At 43.0% G+C, this 22,169-nt stretch overlaps 1 protein-coding gene across 1 annotated transcript in view; it reads left to right on the plus strand.

Moving 5' to 3' along the window:
- CCDC148 (coiled-coil domain containing 148) overlaps positions 1-22,169 on the plus strand; it is a 777,160-nt gene that overhangs the window by 1,697 nt on the left and 753,294 nt on the right. Inside the window, exons 2-3 of the mRNA XM_069225141.1 lie at positions 2,459-2,541; positions 7,832-7,913. The gene's annotated coding sequence lies outside the window, so the exon portion shown is untranslated. The remainder of the gene's footprint in view (positions 1-2,458; positions 2,542-7,831; positions 7,914-22,169) is intronic.

Consider the following 22,169-nt stretch of genomic DNA (forward strand, 5'->3'; position numbering starts at 1 on the left):
GAGGCTTTTCCTGTCGGAAAGACAATCCGACATTTATCCACAGTATGGGGAGGCATCATGGGCTAGACTGACAGAGCCCTGGTTCCTAGAGATGTGCTGCTTTGTTTGGAATTGCTGCCGATGAGGAGGGAAAGGCGAAATCTGATTCCTGGCACCCAGCAGGTTGCAGCCTGGTGTTTGATCGTGTTAGACCATAGGCAGGGACTTAATTTTGCAACCTGCCCAGACTTGAACTACCCTAAAATACTGGCAACAGACTCTGGTGCACTCCACATTCAGAGTCTGATACGCATGGTGGTGTATAGCCCGCCTGAGTACACTGCATATAGGCACCTATGTGAACCTGCAGATACACCCTGTAATGCACGCCTTGGGGTGGTGTAGCCTTGTATGTGTCATAGACCAATTCGTGTGTCTAGCACCCCTTGATTTGTGGTGTGCCCCATCTGATATCACCTACGTGGCTCGCTTGCACTATGGGAAAAAGGAATAATAAACAATCCAAGTTTAACTTTAAATCACATAGAATGACGCACACTACTGAATACCCCATGAGGACCAGATTTTGGGCAACCCATGACAGTGGAGGACTTGCCCCGGAGGCGGACATTCACTCCATGTTTGTGCACCTCAAGCAGAGCCTGAACGCCATTGACATGAAAATTGACATGCTTCCCGACTGATTCGACCGCCTGAAGGAGAAAGTAGATAGGCACAAAGAGCGGACAGATCAACTCGAACGCTGCATGTCAGATGTGGAAGATGCACACTCCTCGGCTGGATAGTGTCTACTCACCATTCTTCATTCCTCCAGAGAGCGTTAGCCTCTCCAATAGTAAGTAGTGAGATCTCCTTCTTCCCAAATTTCACTCTGGCCACACAGGCCACTAGGCAGGACTTTCTTCCAGTAAAACACACACACTACAGAAGACGGATGCCAAGTGCTCTTTGATTTACCTGGCCAAACACGGCCTACACCATCTGGGGAAAACTCACTACTTCACCAACCCCCAAAGCTGCTGCTGAAGTCGCCATGGATCTCCTTGCCACTGCAGCTGTCTTGTCGCCATCACCTGTGGGCTCAGGCCGTGGCCACCTCAGTGATAATGACTGACAGACTATCTCTGCATTGATGTCAATGAGATGGCGGCCTGCCATACTGCTGGAAATGGTGGACTCTCCCAATGACTCCGTACTGAACCCTGTGCCAATGCTCTTTCAATGGCTTACGTCCTGTCGGAGCGGCCCGTCAGCACTGTTCTGAATGCTGATTTTGGTCTTGCCCCTGCGACCTTGATTTTCTCTTTCTAGCCGCCCAGTGCACATCATGCTGGGAGAGTGTTGAGCCTCCTGGCCGCCCCCTAAGATGATTCCCTTTTTGCTTTCTTTTATCTCCTAGAGGGAGTTAATTAGTGGGTGGGATGGTAACCGTATGGCCTGATTGGTGACCCAAGTGAGTGGGGGGTTGCTGCTTGGGGCAATGTTCTCGATATGCTACTTAGCACTTTGGAACTCCAGTACTTCGAATCCTGTGATGGGGATATCTTGACGTCTATCCGTGACATTTCACCCGGGTGTAATCACTTATTATTATCTCACCGGGGTCCTACATTCAGACCCCAGTGAGGTAATAATAGGTGTTTGCACCCGGACGAGACCTTGGCGTAAGTGAGACTACAGGCTTGTTTGGCCACCGGGAGATCCATAGGGCAAAGCCTTTTACATTTACATGTACAACACCCCTTTCCCAAGTAGATGAAATGTTTACTATAGCATGCAGTATATGTGCAGTGTCTACACCCTGCTCTCACTGCACTTTTAAATTCTAGGAGTGTGGCATCAGGGACTTAGATCTTTGGTCCTGTAGAAAGCTACTGTTAAGAGTTTTCCCATGAACATAAAGCATGTCGACTGAATAGAAATGGGGGTCACTGGAGCCACCAGTTTCTTATGTGTCTTCCCGTTTTTTAACCATATTGCCTGAAGACATGAATAAAACGAGTGGTGTCTTATCAGGAAGGTATTTTTAAATCTACACAAAAAACCCTTCAACTCTTATAAAGATCATTATATAGTAATAACCACCAAGTCCTCCAGTGTCTCACTGATAGTAGCACACCCAGTTCTGGAACGGAATGGGAAGAACGCTATGATGAAGCATGCCTCCCGGGGGTTAAGCTGGTGGGTGACGGTCATACAACAAAAAAGCCAAGCGCTTTCTCTGACTGTTTGGAGATTGTCATAGGGTTTTCCCAGAGAGGTCACTGGGCTTCTGTTTATCCCTAGGAAATTGGCCAACTAGGGATGATTATTCAAATAGTCTTTATTTAAATTTCCAACCAGAATCCTATTCAGTCGATATAGTCGTGTATATATATCTCTTGTAAGTCTAGTCCTTCTCTTCTTTGCCTATTTCCTCCTTGGTATTACAGTACATTTTGTTCTTTTATTCCCTTAGGTCGTTAGGACTTTACATGTATCTGGTCCACAGGTAGCCAGCGAGAGGAGGGGAAAAAAACAAGAGCAACAAGCTGTTGTCAGGTAAGTCTTTTTAACTTAAAAAATATATATATATATATTTATTTGCATGCAAATAGGGCAGGGGTTGTGCAGTAGTCCCTCTGTGAAGCACAACTACATATATGTACTAAGTGCTGCCCATGTGCCAAAGGAAAAAAAAGGGGGTGGGGGTCGTTGATCCTCTCCAGTTTAGGTGTGGGATGTCTTCCTTTTATTTTCCCCTTTCTTTTTTTTCTCTTTTGATGTGTATTCCACCTTGCTTAGGGTTTAACAAATTAAGTGCCCAGGACTTTCAGTTGCGTTTCTTCATAGTTATGGGTCTCAGCATGTTTCAAGTTGAAACATTAGGTGCCCCAGGACTTCCCTTCACTTTTCTGCCTGCCCTCTTGCTCCCCGCCCGTTCCCTCCCTACTGTCCCCACTAGTTTCGTGACTTGACCCAGCAAGCGGTCACGTACCTGGTATAGTCACGTCCCTCCAGGGACATGGCTGGCTTCTCTGCTTCTCCCGAACCTCCCTGCTGCTCCTCAAATCTTGTTCTCTGGTCCGGGGCTGGTTCGGCGTGGTCCTTTCTCCACTGGGTATTTGCTCATCTTTTCCTTTGGTCGTCCGTCTTCTTCCTTTGGTCCTCTGTCTTCTTCCTCTCCAGCGTTCCTTCCTCTCCCTTCCTGTCGCTCAGTGGGATTATAATTCCTGGTGATGTATGCACGCTTCTCCTTGCGTGCTGCCTTTATTCTCGTTGGAGTCCCCCTGGAGGACTCAAACATCGACCTGTGCTTCCTTCGTGGTGGTGCCCTGTCACATTCGCTATCCCCAGAGCGTGGCTATTGTAGCCACGAGTCCGCAGGATGCCTTGATAAATAGTCTGCATTGGTCAATAAGGAGCCAGGGGTATGTTGCACCTGAAACATAAACGGTTGGAGGGATGAGAACCACCCGGGAACCCTCGCGTTAGTATCTTTATGACGAGCCATCCGTGTTAAAGGGGTATGATCATTGAGAAGCACAAAAGGTCTACTTAGCAGGTAATATTGTAGGGCCTCAACAGCCCATTTTAAAGCTAGACATTCCTTTTCCATGATGGGATAGTTTTTTTTTCCTTGTTAATACTTTCCTGCTAATGTATGCTATAGGGTGAGGGTGTCCTTCCTCATCATCCTGTGAAAGGACAGCCCCTAATCCTGGGCCGGAGGTATCTGTTTGTAGCGTAAAAGATTTGTTGAAGTAGGGACACTGTAACACAAGTTTAGTGGCCAAGAGCTCCTTTAGTATGTGTTAGCTGCAGTGCTGTTTTTCTGTTAAAAGGATTATCTTGTTTGGTCGGTTCTTCTCTAAAAGGTCTGTCAAGGGTGCAGCCTGGGTGGAATAGTGTGGTATGAATCGCCCATAATAACCCATCATCCCCAAAAAGGCGGGATGTCTCATTTGCTTTTTAGGACAAGTAGTTGTCTAATTGCTTCGATTTTATCCATTTGGGGTTTTATCTGCCCTCTCTCAATGACGTAGTCAAGATAGTTGATGGAACTCCTGACTATGTTACACTTTTCTGCATTCATGGTCAACCCTGTCTCTTGCAATGCTTGTAGAACTTTGGATAGTTGTTCTATGTGTTGGTCCCAGGTGCAACTATATATAACAATGTCATCAAGATAGGCTGCTTGCATATTCCTGATGAGGTCTCAAAATTTCATCCATTAGATGTTGAAAGGTAATGGGTGCTCCAGGAAGTCCGAAAGGCAACACTGTGAATTGATACAGTCCTGAAGGAGTAGAGAATGCTGTCTTCTCCTTATCAGGTGGGTTCAGAGATATCTGCTAGTAACCTTTCGTTAGGTCTCGGGTGGTTAGATAGCAGGTCTGGCCTAATCGTTCTACTAGTTTGTCCACCCGGGGCATGGAATAAGTATCGAAATGAGAAATAGTATTGAGTAGGCGAAAGTCAATGCTAAATCTTATATTCCTATTTGGTTTTGGAACCAAAACCACTGGGGAACACCAAGGACTGTTGGATGGTTCTATAATACCAGCCTCTAGCATGTCCCTTACTTCTTTTTCTACCAAATGTCATCGGGCTTCGGGAAGTCGATAGGGTTTCTGTCTTGCAATCTTTCCCTCCTCAGTTCTGATTTGGTGTTGAATTAAACTAGTTCTACCAGGTATTTCTGAAAATAGTGTCTTGTGTCTTGCAACCACAGTCATTATTTTGAGTTCTTTGTTTTTCGGCTAACTCTGAGCTAAGAGAGTGTTCTATTTCCCTAACTTCTTCTGATAAAGGGAGTAGAAGTATTTCTAGAAGTTTCATTTTCGTAATGAATAGGGTCGCATTATTCTAAGGGGTTGGAGTATCATCTGCCTCCCAAGTTTTGAGCAAATTAACATGATTTATCTGACTTTTCCTAGAGTTTTCTGGGACTTCTATCCTATATGTCATTGCAGTTACCTTTTCCATAACTCTATATGTTCCCTGCCGCTTGTCCAGAAGCTTGTTGTCGGTTGTAGGTAAGAGGACTAGGGCTTTACCGTCTATTGGTAGGTCTCTTAGTTTTTTTCGATGTCATATCGTCTCTTTTGTCTTTCCTGACTGTCTTCTAAATGGGACCTTACATCCTCCCATACTGTGTGGAGGTTTTCTTTTCATTCTCAGGTATAGGTTAGTATGTCCTGGGACTCTTCTTCCGTCTCTTCCCACTGCTCGCAGCTATGTTCAACAGAGTCCTTTGTTGTCTCCCAAAAAGTATTTCAAATGGACTACGTCCAGTGGACGCCTGTACATGCGTCTGAATTGCATACTGTGCGAGAGGTAACTTTTGCCCCAGTGTCTCCATGTCTCTGTCATGGTTTTTCTTAACAGGGTTTTCATTGGTTTATTATACCTCTCTACCAGCCTGTCGGTTTGTGGATGATAAACAGAGGTATTTGCTTTACTCCTAGTAACTGACAGACTTTAGCCATCAAGCGTGACATCAACGGGTTCCTTAATCAGTAAGATTTTGTTCTAGGAAAACCCACCCGAGAAAAAAACCCAAACATGGCCTAGGCTATGCTCTTGGTAGTCATACTAGTGAGTGGTATGGCTTCAGGTTATCTAGTAGCATAATCTACTAAGACCAATATGTATTGGTACCCTTTAGACAAAGCTACCAGCAGACCCACTAGGTCCATCCATACTCTGGAAAAAGGGGTTTCAATGATTGGTAAAGGGAACAGTGGAGCCTGTGGCTCAATACTGGGATTAACCATTTGACTTTTAGGACATGCTCGACAGTGTCTCCTGATATCGCCAAATAGACCTGGCCAATAGAAACGGTGGAGTAAATATTCCTCCGTCTTCTCTCTACCAAAATGTCCCCCTCCCACCTGACCATCTACCAAATGTAAGACCTGTTCCCGGTACATTCGGGGAACGACCAACTGCATTTTCAAGGACCCCTGCTGTTGAACACTCCTATGTTATAACCAGTTGTTAACTAGAAATGAGGAACCGCCTGTCCTGTAGGGTTAAAGACAGCCTAAGTCCAAGCATGCTTAAGGGTAGGATCATCCCTCTGGCATACTCTGAATTCCCCTGAAATAGAAAGTACTCTTTTTTTCTTCCGGGAAATAAACCGATTCACCCGTTGTTTTGTTCAGTAGATATTCTGCCCTCTGTGTCCTTTTTTGGCTTTTGGTCAGTTGCTCCTTGTCTTCTGCTGGCTCTATCTCATTCCTAGAAAAAGGGGCATCTCTCAACCACGACGTTATGGGATTCTGTGCGATCGTAGTTTCCAACAAGGATTGGAAAACGGGGTAATCAGTTCCTATAATAATGTCTTCTACTAGGTTGGGAATCCCTCCAGCACGGATATTCTCCTCCCATCCCCTCCAATTTATTGTTAACGCCGCTACAGGATATACTTTGCTGTCCCTGTGTACGCAACTGATGACTACGGTCTCTTCTCTTATCCATTGTTCCCTGGCATCCAGATTTTCATTAACTACGCTCTGACTACACCCTGAGTCTATTAGTGCTTGTCTGCTTATTTGGTTTACGGTCAACGTTGTCACATACCGAGGGGTTTGTCCTCCAGCCCATAATACTCTATCTCTGGCCAGGCCTATTTCCATTGGTTCAGGTGGTGGATGTTTATGGGGACAATTCCGAGCTTTGTGTCCCCACTCGGCACAATTGTAACATTGAGGAGTTGGGGTGGGTTCCTTAACCGGTAATGTCCCGGTAAGTGGTTTCTCTATGGGGAACCCTGTAAAGGACTTCGGGTTTGTAGGAGAATGTAAAACCTTTTTGAACCTGCGTTATCCCTCTCCCCTGGGTCACCCAGAAGTCTGGGGCTCTGTGAAATGCTCAGGCCAATTCAATAGCCGAAGGTACTGTAATATCAGGATGTTGTTTTATCCAGTTCTGGGTGTTTATTGGGAGGGCGCCTAAATACTGTTCCAGTAATATGGCCTGTAAGAGTTCATCTTTTGAGCTCTCTGTGGGTTTCAACCATTTATATCCCTCGTCCTGTACTCTGTAAAAGAGAGCCCGAGGACTCTCCGAAGGGGTCGACTTAGTTCTACGGAAACAGAGTCGATAACTTTCCTTATTAAACCCCATCCTCTCTAGTATAGCTTTCTTTATATCTCCATAAGGTGTCACTCGCCCTGGGTTGATGGCTTGGTACGCTGACTGTATAGTTCCGGTAGGAAGCGGGGCTATATACTGTCCCCAGCGTTCATGTGGCCCATAGGCCTAAGTGGCAACCCTCGCATAATTGGTAGAAATGCATCAGGGTCATCTCACCCCTAGTATTTTTTAAGTACCCAGCTTGATACCGTTGGGTGCTCTCTAGTGGTAGCAATAGTTTCTGTAAGTTTCTGTATGGCCGTTTTATGTACCAGCTGATTATTGGCTATTATGGTTGCTTGGTTTTTCAGTGCATTCTGCAATGTTTCTCTGTTGAGTGCGCCTCCTTGATTTGTTCCTCCCATACGAGCTGGAGATGCCATTGTCCTTTGGCTAATTGAGCGATCATGTCTGCGAGAGTAGGTTTCACCTCCATGGTTCCTTACTCTATGTGGAAAATGCTTCTAAAATCCCACTTCTGACACCACTGTCATAGGGTTTTCCCAGGGAGGTCACCGGGCTTCTGTTTATCCCTAAGAAATTGGCCAACTAGGGATGACTATTCAAACGGTCTTTATTTAAATTTCCAACCAGAATCCTCTTCAGTCGATATAGTCGTGTATATATATCTCTTGTAACTCTAGTCCTTCTCTTCTTCTCCTCTTTCCTCCTTGGTATTACAGTTTCTTTCGTTCTTTTATTCCCTTAGATTGTCAGAATTTTACAGGCATCCAGCCCTCAGGTAGCCAGCGAGAGGAGGGGAAAAAACAAGAACAACAAGCCGCTGTCAGGTAAGTCGTTTGAACTTTTTTATTTTTTTATTTTATTTTTATATTTATTTGCATGCCAATAGGGGAGGGGTTGTGCAGGAGTCCTTCTGTGAAGCACAACTATATACACATGCTAAGTGGTGCCCACGTGCCAAAGGAAAAAAAAGGAGGGGTGGAGGAAAGTCGTTGATCCTCTTCAGTTTAGTTGTGGGACGTCTTCCTTTTATTTTCCCTTTTCTGTTTTTTCTCTCTTTTGATGTGTATTTCACTGTGCTTAGGGTTTAACCAATTAAGTGCTCAGGACTTCCCGTTACGTTTCTTTGTGGTTATGGGTCTCAGCGTGCTTTGAGTTGAAAAATTAGGTGCCCCAGGACTTCCCTTCACTTTTCTGCCCGCCTTCTCGCTCCCCGTTTCCTCCCGACCGTCCCCAGACGTTTTGTGAGCTGAGCGCGCAACTCCAGGGACCTGGCTGGTTTATCTGCTTCTCCCGAACCTCACCGCTGCTCCTTGGATCTCGTTCTTTGGTTCAAGGCTGGTTTGGCGTGGTCCCCTCTCCACTGGGTCATCACTAGTCTTTTCTTTTGGCCATAACATTTTTATCAAGGAGTAGGGCTCTCTTTTTGTTCTAGAAGTTAATCAAGTAGGAGGACAGGCCCCTCTGAAGAAACCTCTTACCTCCCTCTTCTTTTTTGCATACTGTCTCTATTATAAATATTGATAGAATCTTAGCCAAGTTGGTTGTCTCGGGCCTTCTCCCTCTGCTGCCAAAACATAGTTTGGCCGGGCCAATTATGCTTCATGCTTACCCTTTCAAGGGCTCATAACCTGCATATGTTTTTGCTCTTCTAAACATTATTGATCCTAACCCCAGTGCTGCTGCAGTTTTTTTAGATGCCCCTAAGGCATTTGACACGCTCAGCTGGCCTTATCTCTTAGCTCGCCTTGGGATTGGCAACAAAGTCCCATGATTGATTTGTTTACTCTACACTCAGCCCCTCGTTCACCTGAGGATTAATGGGGCAGGCTACGCTCCCTTTGTGATATCTCGGGGCACCCAGTAGGGGTGTTCACTGTCACCCATATTATTTACAATCACTATGTAACCCCTAGCAGTCCGGTTGAGACAACACAATTCTCACTGTTGATTTGTGTTCCTCCCCAGGTACATCCTAGTCTCTATGTACACAGATGATGTCACGCTATATGTTCGAGACCCTTCTGCTAACCTAAATCCACTTCTCCGGGAAACTATTCTCTACAGCGGCATCACGGGCATCACCATCAACTGGGCAAAATCTAACTTATTTCCCCTTACAGAGGTAACCCTGGCCTTTACCACTGACTTTCCACTGATGTGGGCACAGGCCGGTATTTGGGAGTTTAGCTTAGTCGGGATCTAGACGATCTCTGGAGAGAGAACTATGGCAGATTGATGACATGGCTTGAGGCATTGGTTACTGCATGTTCAAAACTACCACTGCCCTTCACAGGGGCATTGGCCCTGGCAAAAATGGTGTTGCTTCCCATATTCCTATATTTGTTTAATAACTTGCTAATCCCTCTACCATTGTTCTTTCCATTCCCACCTTATATCACTGGTGTGCTCAGGTAAACAACCACGAGTGGCATGGGAAATACTGACACTTCCATTTGAGCATGGGAGGTTGGGGCATCTGATATGGACCTATACTTCTTCAGTGCACAGGTACATTTCGCATATTACTGGCAGCAACCCCACACAGTTTCAGCTGCACACTGATCCTGAGCATGAACACATGGACTGTGCCCATTGCAAACGGCTCTGTATGGGCCCACCAGTTGAGTGTGACACCTGGAAGATACGGTGGCCGCATGGTGTGGGCATGGAATGAGCTGCGCAGGGGAGCATGCCTTGATCATCTGTTTACCTTGTCGGTTTCAATTACGGGACAACCGTTGCTGCCTATGGCAGCTGACGTGGGGATTCGTACATTGCTTTGCTGGATGCATTTGATATCCTTCGGCACCGTATATCTGGAGCATAGTTTTGTCACCCCCAGCAGATATTCTGGGACTCAGCGGACTCCCTTCTGGACACAAGGACCTATTATCAGCTCTGAGCGTCTGTAAAAGGCCTCCACAGCACTTTCCCATCAGCACCCCTGACATTCCCTGTATTATATGCAATACTGACTACCACTTCCCCAAAGGCTAATCACATGTATCTATGCTGGTATGCAGGCAACCACGCCGCTACGCAGGCTCTCAGCCCATCAAACCTGGTCAGATGACATAAATATTTCAGTTAGTGAGGAACAATGGACATACTGAGGCTCCCAGTCCATTGCCCTCTCCTCGAATTACAGGCTGTGCATAATACACTTCAAATACTTACACAGAATTTTCCACACACTGGCTCAGATGTTTAGGATGGGACTAGCGGCTGATGCATGTTGTGCATGCTGCACTGAGCACTGACTTCCTACACCTAGCATGGGATTGCCTTGATGTCAGGGAGATCTGGACTGCAGTCTTCAATGATCTTTCATATGTTACAAGTCATTCTCGCTAGTGCTCACCCCACGTTGCGCTGCTGGGATATGTTAATGAAATTTCCCCTGAGTTGGGTAGATTGACCGCAATGTCACTTCTGTTGGCTAAGCATGGGGTGATGATACACTGGGGTAGGTGGCTGGCGCTTAGCAGGGACAAGTGACTTCTGGATGCTGCTTCTTGCCAGGGGCAACTTGATGCATATTGGGAACTGATGCCTGCCTAGTCACACCCAAAGGACATATGGGTCCCTCTGGAGACATACCCCAGACTTCAGGGCCACACGGACGATGCCACGATCAATCCCCGGAATCCCAACTTGGCTGAGAATGAGCTCGAGCGACCTCCCTCACAAGGTGCCCTGAAAACCCGTCCTATTAACAATGCGGGGTATCAATCTAGTCTGCTGATATACCAGTCACTATGATACTGGATACTATTGTTCATGTTAATTATTGACTCATGAGTGGCACGTTTACTCACCTCCCCCTCTGTTCCCCATTACCCCTCTCCTTCCTTCCCAAATCGCCCTTCCCTTATGCATTCCATTTGCTTTGGACTTATATACCTACAAATTTTCTTTTGTTTCTAAATCCTGAATGCATTCTGTCTTGTTGTTATGGTCTAGTTGTCTACTGCATATACCATTAAATAATAAATATATAAAAAGTGTCTGACAGCATTTTTACCAAACTTAGAAAAAATACTGGTGACCATCCATGGAGCTGTTTTGGGGTTATAAGGAGAGACAAATCTATTGGAAATCTCTGTATATTGGCAAGTGAAAAATGATTTTGGGACACCCCCCTTATAACCTTTTGAACAGTTTGTCTGATGGGCATCAAATGCCTTAGATATTCTACTATACATTTTATCTCCAACTGTGATGCAGATCAAACAGTGCCCTTTAGCCAGCATTTCGAAGGACCTCTTCCTCTGAGGGGAGGTGAGTGGATTGTTTTTTTTTTTTTTTTTCAGTTTGTTCGATACATTTGATTCACTTGGAAAGAGTTTATTTTTGACTCTGCTTCGCTGCCCCTCTTCACTTTGCTTTGCCTTATTCCCCTGGGAAATAAATGGTGTCTAGTGTGACTATCAAAAAGCTTAGGAATTGTACTATTCGCTTGAAGAGATAATAGCCTCCACCAGTAGTAAAAGTGAGGGTGGAGAAATTCCCTGGATGTTGGATCACTTGTTGGTTTACCTTCTATTCCAGCATTTCCTCCAAAGTTAAAGTTACAGTGAGACTGCTTGCCTTTCTAAACCAAAGTAGGTCGTTTCTTCTTTCAATTACACCTCTCCTTTGTTATCATCTGAGAACTACCCAGTAATGGAAACCAAGCTTCTCCGTGATCCAACTAATGGATTTACGATTAATCCAAAAATATTAAAAGAGATGTCTCCACCTCTGATGTATTTTACGCAGATTTCAGAAGCTCTACACATTTTACAGAGAATCTTGGTTTGTTTTAACTATACTAGAAAATACATTAAATTCAGTTTACCCTCTTGAAATAGTATCCTCTATTTAAAATTACTTCTTGAGTACTCTTCAAGACCTAATTGAGCAATGAAAAGTTCAACAGGGTCTCCACCGTTACCGGATAACATTATAATGACTAGTACTAAAAGAAGTATGACAACTCAAGCTGGGAAGCCAAATGTAGTAAAGAATAGAGACTTAATGGTGTTATTTGGCGGAGGTTTTTCCCTAAAAAAAATAATCATTTTTTTTCCAGAAGATTCAATTAAGCTATAAACTCCCTATAATGTCCAGTCCTGATGTTCCATGTTTCTCGATTTTGAATAAAGCTAAAAATGAATCTTGTCATTTGGAAGAGTTGGATAAGCTATTGGGTGGGTGGTAAAGTTAATTCTATACAAAAGCGTATTGAGAGTAAAGGGAAAGGGAATAAGCGCAGAATCCATCATATTGGATCTAATTTACACTCAGTAGAAAATGCAACCCCAACCCATTCCTCTAACATTGGTAATCAAATTTGTCGGGATTCCACCAATTTTGTGCATTCAAATACTTTGGAAATTCCTCGGACCCTACAACCGAATTATTCTCTAGCTATGCGGGCTCCAGAACAGCTTTGCCACTACCTTAATCCTTTAGCTATTTAGTTTACATCCCAGCATTTTGGTACTCACATTCTTACCTCCTTATTGAAGGAGATCTTTTAATAGTTAAGGAATTCTATTAGTTTCTCAGGTACATATTATCAATTGTTGAAATTATTGATGTTTTCTCATGGATTGTAATCCACTAAATTGTCAAAACATTGTATGGCTGCTGCGTTCATACTTACAGTTAGAGTCATTCAATTTGGCTGAAATTAAGTTAGTTTCTTTTCCTACGAAATCTAACCCTTTTATTTCCAGAGTAGAATTTCGGTCTATGTTAGTTCCATCAATAATTCAAAATGATACTGATGTATTAAGTAGGAGGCGGTTTGATATGTCGTCCATCAAACAACATTCTGTGGGAATAGCTCTACAGCGACAGATATGAATATCTTAGCTCATAGATCCTGATTAGCTAATAATGATAAAAACTCATGAGTCATCTAACTCTTTGATCATCCAAGTTGATTTTGATGGCAGAAAAATCTGTGCAGTGAGGATGTAGATCAGGAATCGTTCAATGATGAGGTATCTTAGGCCTGGCTGATTTGACAGATACATGCTAATAAAATAAGCAACTCTTCTAAGGTGCCTTTTATGGCAGGCTTTTACGGTGACAAAAATGTATCTTTCTAATGCGCCTGAAAGCATCTATTATTCGTCTATATAACACCTGGTGTTTAAACAAAATACAATTCAATAACTTCTATGCTTCTCTGTAATTGTAAGTCTTGCACTCTATTCCAATAAAAGCCTCTTAAAGGGAGGTTTAGCTATACTATCAACATTGTACAGTTGGAACATTGTGTCTCCAATAGGTCACAGTAATTCTATTCAATGTATAAGAATTAAATTGAGGGACAGAATTGTTCTAATAAACAAATCACTTCTTCTGTTTAATCTTTATATAACCCAGGAAAGCAAAATACCTCTCTCCTAGTCAACTCTTTCAATTGTTTTGGAATGACAAATGAAAATTACTCTAGTTCTCAGTTTCTAATAGTAAGAGACTTTAGTGCAAAAATATATTTAACACTGTCCAGAGAAGTTTTAGAAATAAAGAGACCGAGGATGCCTGGGATATTCCAGGATACTTATTCCAAAATAACTGCTCAGTAGGGGTAGACAGTGGCTCGAATTCCCCAAAATCTTTAGGGGAATAGCAATCAATGGAAGAATTGCACCAGATGTTCCTACAATACCTACTAGAACTGGCATAACTGAAGCAACAACAATTAACTATACAATATTGACTGGGAATCCAGGTGGTGTATGAACCTGGCGCGTGCTACCAGCTGAATATGAATAGAGTCATTGCGGGTCTAGAAGAGTCGATTCGCTTCTGGGTATGCCTTCTTCTATCAGCGATGGGCAGAGTTGCCCTGAGAAAATTGTTCTCTTATCCTGCTGTTTATACTCCCTACAGAACGCTATGTACAATGTGCCGTAATCGGTCTTTACCAGATTAAACAGCCTCCTGGTGTCCCTAGTGTGGGCTGGCCAGAGGGGTAGGGTTAAATTAGATATTCTAAAGTTAGATATTGAGTTGGGGGCCAGAGGCTGCCAGACCTTTAACTATACTATCTTGTGGGTCTTCTGCAGTATGCAGCACAGTGGTGTGCAAATGGTCCAAACAAAGAGAAACACCTTTTGGGAGAGTGGGGAGCGCATGCAGATCTTCCACACTGCCTTATGCTCGGGGCAGGGATTCCAAATGACCTGTTATGATACAGGATGTATTCTCAACTCATGGAGAGGAAGTATTATGATTGCACTGTTGAAAAAATGAGACTGATACAGGTCCAAGCAAATTTAAGAAAATCACACTTCTTTATTCAACTGGCAAGATTTTTGCAAGAAGTATTTTAGATCGTTTTAAAAGACATAAATGGAATAATTCCTTTCAGAACAACCAGGTTTTAAAGTGAAATGCTCTGTAATGGACAACATTGCCATTGTTTAAACATTTACTGTGATTGCTTTGCGGCCGCGTTCGCGGCCACAAAACAATCCTACATCGCACTGCGAGTCGCAATTAGGAGTCGCAATTAGGGAGAGAACACCGCTTCCTAATTGCGAGTCACAACCCCATTTTACGATTCGGTAACAATGTTACCGAATCGCAAAACTGGGTTTGTGCATCGGGAAGTGCTTTTTGCATGTCGCAAACAGCCAGATTCGCTGTTTGCGAGGTGCAAAAAGCATTGTACATGTGGCCCTATATAATTACTACAGTTGGGTAACCTTCCTCTTGGATCTTACACAGGCATATGGGCTGACAAGGGAAGCTACCCTTTTAAATGTCAACTCTGAAATATTGGCAATCAGGATCTAATTCATGTGGTCTTTTCCTGCTTCTCTTTCCATGCTTCACTTTCTGTTGATATATTGAGTGCCATGCAGATCCATAAAAGCGAGGCTAAGTTAAGGGGAAGGGGCAAAAACGTTCTCATGTGTTAATATATCTGGTACAGTTTAATTAATATGCCCGAAATTTGTCAGGCTGCTAAAAGGTAACACCCATTGCAAGAATCTGAGGTTTCATACAGATATGACAAGCGCCTGGTGAAGTCACAAAAATCGTTTGGTTTGGTAATAACTTTGGCGCAGTTTCATTGCTCTGTACAAAACCTGACAGGCCCTTACGCTTTCATGGAGGCCTCGGCTGTAACAAATTAGAAACCCAGGAAGGCTTGAGACTTTTGAGAATATCTGAGGAATCATGTGTTGATAAATCCATGATGACTCCTGACACGTGCTTAAGACCCTGTATCCTGGCAGTAGATCCCCCCTTAGGCAGTCAGACCATGCCAGTTAGGAATGCCAATAGAACATTAAAAATCTTGTCTTCGAATGTGGCAGGTATAGGTCCCAAGCTGGGGGACATTGAGTGGGTGTTGTTTGTAGATAATTACGATAGATGCTCCAGGAAACCTAGAGCAAATCCCCTATTATTAGGAATGGTTACACAGCATGGTTTGCTCCTGCAATCCAACCACATAGAGGTAGGCCTTCAGGAGGCTTGTCAGTATGGGTCTAGACTGAGTTACAATGTACAATCAAGCAGCTCCCTGTAAACTCCAGAGACATGTTGGCCCTAAGAGTGAATCTTAGCTGTGGCATTTCCTTGTTACTGATACATATTTATACTAGGGTTGAGGGGAGGAGAGCAGGTACCCAGAATATAAGCGCCCTAGAGTATTTTTTAACAAATTCTAAGGGCAGCTCATTGTTGCAAGCAATTTTAATTCTACCTTCAAACCTCTGATATCCTTTGACCTTAATCTGATGGCAGAACAGGAAGCGAAATAGAAAATTCTTACCATAGACTTACCTGCATTTAAATGGTCCCTGAGGGCTGCCCAGCTACTTGCACTGACATTGAACTTTAATCTCAGAGCTGTTAAACACTGAACCAAATCTGATGCTGATGGTAGACACACTTTCAGTAGGCCAAACCATACTAGTCACATAGATTAGTACCTAGTTTGCCTGAGGTTCTGGAAAGATGTCCAGGTTGTGGTGGTCCTGGAAAGAACAGATAGCGATCATAACACTCTTAATCTGTCTTTAATGGGGTTTCTTAACACCACTACGCACCATTATGACCACAGGGAGGTTGGGAGTATTGAGCTTTCTAATAACTATAATGTACATTTTGGTCAACTGTGGCATTGAGAGCCAACAAGGGCAAGAACCCGTGGAGTTTTTGTCCAACCACAGGACTGGGTATCTCACGTTAGTAATCCATGCTCATACAGTTGCTCAGATGCATGGGTGGTCATTGATTCCCAGCTGGCTGCTAAACTTGAAGATCAGAATAACCTGGAGCTTGATCTGGGGAAAACTGAGGAAGCTATTATCTCCACTTTAATGGGGGAAAGTGCAGGGCCCTGACAAATTTATATAAATCAAATCCAGCGGGCTCGGGGCCCTACATGAATCACCTCTCAAACACAATTTTGAAGGGATTGCAGATCCCCATGCCCTGGTGTGAAGCTGAAATCATTCCAGTATACAAGAATGGGCAGCATAGCGTCCCAAGCAACTATAGACCCATAAGCATGATTGACGCTGCACAAAAGATTTTTTTATAAGCAAGTCCTAAACAAACTTCAAGTTTGGATTGATGAGAAAAGTATATTATATGAGCTTCAGTCAGACTTTAAAAGTGAAATGGGCACAGTTGACTAGGCCTTTTGGTTCAACTGTTTTTACTGGAAGACTATAGCAGTCAGCGGAGGTCGACTTTTGTTGCCTTTCTTGACTTGCATGCAGCCTTTGATCTTGTTCCCAGAGCTTTGCGGTGGTCAACACTGGATAAGATGGACATCCTGCCCAACATATTGGCGATCTTAGTACGTTTGCATGAAGGGAACCAGGCTCGGTGGGGGAACCCGGGGCAGCTCACTTCTCCAATAAGTATTCAACAAGGGGTAAGGCAGGGTTGTGTCCTGGCCCCCACTTGTTTTCCCTGTTTATAAATGATGTAGTGAATAGTTGAGATAGGGATGGATGTGATGCACCCCAGGTGGGTGTTAGAAGAATGTCTGCTTTGCTTTTTGCTGATGACACTCTCTTAATCTTGAAATCGCTCAAAGGTCTCCAGCAGTTGTTGGCTGACTTCAATCTTTTTTGTAGCAAACGGGGGTTGGAACTGAATAGCACTAAAATAAAATGGATGGTTTTCCATCCAGAAGAAGTAAGAGGTACAGATGTAAGTTGTTTGTTGATACAGTCCCAATAGAACAGGTTTCTAACTTTGATTATTTGGGAATTAGAGTAACTCCTACCAAAAAAATCAATGAACATTTTGATTTGTGGATCTGCATGAACTATTGTTCATGCAGATCCACAAATCAAAATGTTTGTTGATTTTTTTATACATCAAGATTGCTGGCAACCTTCAACAAAACCTTCTCTGAGAAACTGCACACACGTTAGAAATATATAATGTGAAATTTTTAGGAGCCACCCTATATGGAACTGAGCTGTGGGGCCATGTTAATTGTAACAATTTATCAATTGTGAAAAATAGATTTATTAGGCTGTTGTTTGGCCTTCCTGAAAGTATGCCGTTGATTCTGTTATTTCTTAATTTGGCACTCAAGAAACGTTTGTGGAAAATTGCACTTAAGCTTTTGCCTTTTTGGCATAGATCTTGGAGCCTACAGAGAACCCCTCAAAGATCTACTAGCGCTGCCTAGAGCCCAAAACGTACAGTGGTGTATACACATAAGAATGATGCTTAAAAAGCTAGGGTTGGAAGCGTATTGTCTCCATTACAAAATGAGTATTAAAGCAGCATATTGGCAGAAAGCAGGTGTCGATACTTTGTCCAACAATAGAGGTACTCTGACCCCGATTTCATGATTTTTAAATTGTTTCTGAGCTATGAGGGGACAGTTGATGAGATGACACCACCTTTGACTCAGAAACTTTACAATTTAGATACGAGATTACTCCGACTATGGCATTCTGTACAAATTGGGAAAATGAAAAATGTAACAACACGGAATGCCCAGCGTGTAGGGGTACATCTGAATCTGTAGCCCACTTATTGTTTTTTTGTCCTGCGTATGGACCTCAGCTAAGAAATTGGTTATTGCCATTATGCAGGTCATTGGGTATGAGGAGACTCTTGGATGCCCTCAGGATCCTTAGGTCTGATACCACAAGGTTGGTGATCTTCGCTGTTGCAAGATACCTACAGTCTGTATGGTTTTGGAGGTCTATGTGTATCCATGCCTGTGTTGACATGGATCACTAAGTTGAGTACCAATGTGAGGTAATGTTACTTGACTTATTTAAGTAGTCTTATAACTGACTATGTATAAAGTCAACCCTGCCTTTTCACAACCCTTATTTATATGCACTTTTTAAAAGTTGTCTTTACATTTTGTATGCACTGCTATATGATAGCAATCTTATATTCTCTTTATAAATGTTATTGTTTTCAGTTTATTTGCACAGATATTATATGTGTATTGTGATTTGCTCCTTCCTTGCTACAAAAATATAAGACACTGTGGTAATAAGTGATGCAGTTACTACTTTTATTATTGTGTATAGTCCTTGGGCAGCATCTTGGTCCGAATGGATGGGAAATTGGGCGACTACTGCTAATTGTATGGATTTAAAGGATTAAAATGTGCAATAATTGTTTTGATGAAATTTGTATTGTGCTTTTATGATCTGCTTTGGATCGAAATAAAGCTATTCCGATGAATAGCTTTAAAGCTATTTAATCAATCTGCATAAAAGTTTGCAACTTGTTAGTCATGTAAGCTAGTACAGGGATCTCAGGTTTCAGTGAAACCTGACAAAGGATGCAAAGTTAAATGTTAGAGAGTTGAAAACTGTTTGTTCTGCTAATAACCTTCGTGTTATTTGAGAGACCTCAAACTTTGTTCAAACCTTGGCAGCCACTTACATGTGATATGTTGAGTATCATGCAGATGTATCAAGGTGATCGTGGTTAAAGAATCGGGTTGTGTTCCTTTGCTAATAACCTTGACTCCCGTTGGCAAATCTGCACAATTTGTTTTAAAAATATTTATTTTTATTTTTCAAGATTTACAACTAAAACAATCTGAACAATCAGTGCATGAATTCCAGTGCTACAATTTTGATCAGGAGAGGCTTATTCCGAGCGTGCATTCCAGAGTGACTCTCCCCATAGCATATTAACCAGAAGTGAAATCCATCCGTTATTGCAAGAGATCAATAACATTTAGACCAAGTCTGTGAGCTAAGTTTCTAGAGTCAACGCAAATATCTTATTAGTTCTCCTCCTGCCTGGTCATCTAATCACCCGCAGAGATATGAGCCTGGATCTCTCCCTCCACCCAGAGTCCTCGTCCATGGACAAATCTTCTGTTTCAATACATTTTTCAAGTAAGCAGCCCCAGAGCAGTATCTCACCAGGTGCTTTATCATCCATGCGAGTTAAACGCATATGCTGCTCTTCAGCCACTCCTCACTCCAGAAGGACCTGCACCCATTGAGCTACCAATGGAGCCCTAGTACCCTTCCATCCAATTGATATCCTGCGTTTTGCTATGAGTAGAGCCAATAGCGTGAGCCTGTAAGGGATCTTACGACCTCTGGGTTTCCTTACCACTTACAGGAGTCCAGCTGTAGGTGAGACAGGAATCCCTATCCCTGTGGCCTGCTGTATAAGAGGTATCACCCATGCCCAAAAGGTGTGTATCACAGTACATTCCCAGGCTAATTGGAAAAAGGTAGCATTTATGGTCCCACACCGGGTGCATCTACCTTCTTTACAAATCTGCACAACATTCACCAGGAATTTAACATATTTTGTATTCAGTTGGTTTGTCATGAGGAGCCCTGTGCAGATATAAAGTTAACAAACATTGCCAACAGCAACCAGACTAGCTTTGCAAATGCCGTGCAGATTTTGCCTACCACGATGCAGCAACCTCGAAAATTCTGAAGACGATTGCCACTGTATTGCTAAGTGACAGTGTCTGGAGCAGTGTGCACTGTACAGTGCAATATGCCAGGCAGCCATTGGCGTGTTCTACTGACATCACGGCTTAGCCATACCAAGGTGAGCCTAGACATGCAATTGAAACCGAAGGAAACATGGATAAGGTGAGCCTAGACATGCAATTGAAACCGAAGGAAACATGGATTCAAATTATTATTCAAAAAGATTTCACTCACACAGCTAGATTTCACCAGCTTTATCAAATTAGACCATGGGCATGGTTTGTGAAATCCCAAACGTTCATATGTCTACCCTCAAAGTATGAGAACTCAAACTGAGTACTATTCTGGAAAATTCATTTATATCCCCCCAACCCCTGACCATTGCTTGCCAAATCAAATAATTTTCGTAATCGGTTACTCAAAGAGCCCCTGGATTCTCAGGATGTGTGGAAAGAAACAAGGAAACCTATACAGCAATGCAGTGACCTTCCTTGCCCCAGACACATGTAGACCCGTGCCTGGGAGAAAAGTACCAAGGGAAGATCTTCTATTTATGCAGCTGCCTTGGCAACATTTGTTATTTCTAAACCCTCGTTCGTAGGCTGTCACCTGCTCCAATGAGCTATAGTGAGTTGACAAACAAACCCAAAGGAAAGAAAGATGGAAGTGGAAGATCTTTCTCTTCTGGAAGGCCGTTCTCACCAGAGTAAAAAATCCTTCAGAAAATGAAAAAACGGAGTAGACACTTTTTGGAGGATAGCGTTTCTCAGAGGCAGAATACCTGCACTAATCATGAATGCACAAATAGACATCATTGTCCAAAAAATGTATACCTTGTTTGGTTGCCCTGCAAGTTAAACGTAGTAAATGTTTTTGAACAATGCCTTAGCTGCCCTTTACAAATATGAGTGCAACTGTCACAGGGTTGCACAGTCACCCTGCCACCAACATTGTTAACTACAATTTTCAGAAGCAAGACAGGATTTATCCCTTAATATTATTTATATTCTTCGTAATTGTACATCATCCCGTCTTTCCCTTGTGTACCTTTAAGACAGCTGGCGCTTGAGAAAATTGTGTTAGTAGTCTAAAATCTAACAAAGTTTTCTAAAATGTTAAAATTAAAGGACCTAAACCATGACTTTTTGTTTTTGCCAATTAAAGGTGCCTGCCTGGGAACTAGGAATGCAGCATGCGCTTCTTTTATTACAAATCACTGCAAACACCTGTTGTGGGTGTTTTTTCAACCAGGAAAAAAGTGTCACTAGAGAAAATACTGCCCGAAACGTAACCCTGGCCATTCGAGGGCAAAAACCAACCTGGAATGATTTTCTTTTAAAAGTGCTGGGTGTGGGCACTGTGATATCTACCCCTTAATGTGGATTAGAAATGTTATGTGCGTGGATGGGGTATGGAGTAGAGTGGTGCAGAGAAGACTGCAGTGGCATAGAGTGAAATGACGTAGAGTGGAGTGGAGTAGAGTGGTGTAAAGTGCAGTAACGTAGAGCAGATTGTTTCAGAGTAGAGTGAAGTGGCGTAGAGTGGAGGGGTAGAGTGCAGAGGTGTAGAGTAGAGTGGTGTACAGTGGTGTAGAGTGCAGTGGCACAGATTAGAGTGATGAAGAGTGCAGTGACGTAGAGTGAAGTTTTGCAGAATAGAATCACATAGGGCGGAGTGATGCTGAGTAGTGTGGCATAGAGTGTATTGGCATAGAGTGCAGAGATGCAGAGTAAAGTTCAGTGGTAAAGAGTGCAATCCTGCAGAGTGCAGTGGCATAGAGTGCAATAGCATAGAGTGCAGTGGCATAGAGTGCAGTGGCATAGAGTACAATGGTGCAAAGTGCAGTGGTGCAGTTTGTCATCTTAATCACTCCTTCATTATAAACAAATAAATAGATTTCATAGAATACAAAACATGGATGCCTTGCTTAAGTACTGAATTTACTTTCAAACTATTTCTCGTAGGATCCTCCTGTAGGCACGTCTTGAAACCTTTTTCATAATATGCACCGAATTCCTTGCACATCATCATGATATGCATAAATGTCACATTGATCGTGTTCACTTTCTGCAAATGCACTTTTTGTTTCTAAACTTAATTAATTTCCTTTGTACTCTGTTGGCCCAAGTAGTTAACTATTTTTGACAAGAGCAGATG

The sequence above is a fragment of the Pleurodeles waltl genome, chromosome 3_1 (genome assembly GCF_031143425.1).
Source record: "Pleurodeles waltl isolate 20211129_DDA chromosome 3_1, aPleWal1.hap1.20221129, whole genome shotgun sequence".
Classification (NCBI taxonomy): domain Eukaryota; kingdom Metazoa; phylum Chordata; class Amphibia; order Caudata; family Salamandridae; genus Pleurodeles; species Pleurodeles waltl.